Source organism: Macrobrachium nipponense, chromosome 28 (genome assembly GCF_015104395.2).
Source record: "Macrobrachium nipponense isolate FS-2020 chromosome 28, ASM1510439v2, whole genome shotgun sequence".
Taxonomy (NCBI): domain Eukaryota; kingdom Metazoa; phylum Arthropoda; class Malacostraca; order Decapoda; family Palaemonidae; genus Macrobrachium; species Macrobrachium nipponense.
This window is the reverse complement of record NC_087217.1, coordinates 23,932,305-23,934,804: the sequence shown is the minus strand read 5'-3', so window position 1 is coordinate 23,934,804 and position 2,500 is coordinate 23,932,305.

The following is a 2,500-nucleotide window of genomic DNA, read 5'->3' as shown; positions in this document are numbered from 1 at the left end:
AAATGTCCTTTAATACCTAATTCGCACTTGTTCAGAATCATTTATATTGTCATACATGTTACCCGAAGTGGAATTTTTTATTGATAATAATTTCGTCCTCCCGTGGGTTCGAAACAGCGGAAACAGAGAAGGAAATAGGACTTCAGTGACATTGGATATTAAAGGACATTTGTATATTATATATAATTATATATATATATATTCTATATATATATCTCTTATATATATATGATATATATATACATACGTATAAATATATATACATACATATATTTGTTATATATATATATATATAATATATATATATATATATATATATATATATTATATATATATATATACATATGTATATATATACACATACGATGTGTATCTATATATCACATGTGATACACATCATGATTATTCATATACTTATACATTAAGCTATATAATATGTGATTGGTTTAATATATGTATATGGTAATTATATAATTTGTAGTATGTTAAATTATATTATAATATATTTTATATTGATACCATAAATATAATTTTATATCTATCTATACTATATATACTTCTACTCCTCTCATATTTTCTATATATATGTTTGTTTTTATTTCTATATCGCTAAATCAAATTCTTTTTTTATGTTATTATAATTCCATATGGTTTCATATTGCATTACACCGGGAAACTAATATCATACCCGTACCTTAGAAAGGAACTCTCTTTGATATATAGATTCATCAGTCATTTACAACAACAACTGGAATTCCAATGAGTTCCTGATGTATTCATAATACAGCCATTAACGCATTGGAAAATATTCCTCCTATGGCACTGCTTTTATGGGATTTGAATTGGTTGTCCCGTGCTGCATGCAACGGCCGTTAAAGCTTAATGCAGTCACTAAAATACCTCTATTATTGCATTCTCTGGACAATGATTGATCATTATGTATGGGGCATCATCATCATCATCATAGTTTATAGGGATTGGGAATAACATAGTCCATTCTTTATACAGAATATCAAAGGGATCAAGCTAAATTATTGATATTTGAATAATACTTTCATAATAGGGTAATTATGGTGAATTCTTTATTGCTCATTCAATATAGTATATATATATGTATATATATATATATATATATATATATCTATATATATATAATATATATATATATATATATATATATATATATATAATATATAATACATATATATATTAATATATATATAAATATTATATATATATATATATATATATATATATATATGATATATATATAAATATATTATATATATATATAATATAATATATATATATATATATATATATAATATATATATATATATATCATATATATATATATATATATATATATATATATATATATATATATATATATATATATACACACACACATATATATATATATATATATATATATATATATATATATATATATATATATATATATATATATATATATATATATATATATATATATATATATATATATATATATATATATATAATATATATATATATATATATATATATACATACATCCTGAAAAAATAGATTATACCTCACCAAAAATTAAAAATTTCTCTTGAAATAGTTGCATAGAAAAAATCTGTTAATTCTTATTTCAAATTAAATTATTCATAGAAAACCCCAGGTCAAAATCCCTCTAAATTATAATTTCAGTCAATTGGAAAACAAACCTTACTTTTCCTCTTGCAGAAAACATTTTCATGATACAAAACATATATTAGCTGTAATCGTCAAAAATACTCTTTTCATCGTAGTGGGAAAGGCTGTAAAACCCATGATCATTTTGACCAAATGTGTCTCTGACAGCTGCACTCCATTCTGAATTCAGAAGTATCATTTCTGTCATATACACTGTTATTAGTCTTATCTAAATGTAAATTTGTTTGATGAACTGTACAGATATCAGTTTATTTTAAATCATGGCAATCAAAACACTGAGTGTGTGGATGGAAAAGTGTCGCATTTTAACTCGTTTTCTGCTTTTACAAAAACTGAATCAATGGGTTTTTTTATGCCACATTGTACCTAAACCTTGAAAAATAAATGGTGATACTGTAACAATAAAAATAGTCATTCACTATTCTCTTCGTTTTTGTAATTCTGAATTATTTTTTTGTTATTAACCTGAACGTGATCTTCACCCATTTAAATATTGAATATTATATACCACTGATCATTATATTATATGAAAAGGGAACTGATTATTTTTACATTCAATTTGAAATTCATCATCTTCATGAATATTTACTCATATTTTAGAATATGTTGTAATCCATATGTGGTTTGTATGGTTTAAATAGAGGGTTAGTAAAATCCCCAATATACAAAAGGAGAAACATAAAAAGCCGAGAGAGAGAGAGAGAGAGAGAGAGAGAGAGAGAGAGAGAGAGACAGAGAGAGAGAGAGTCATTCATTAGACGATTGTCTTCACATTATCAACTCGCTAATATTGCTA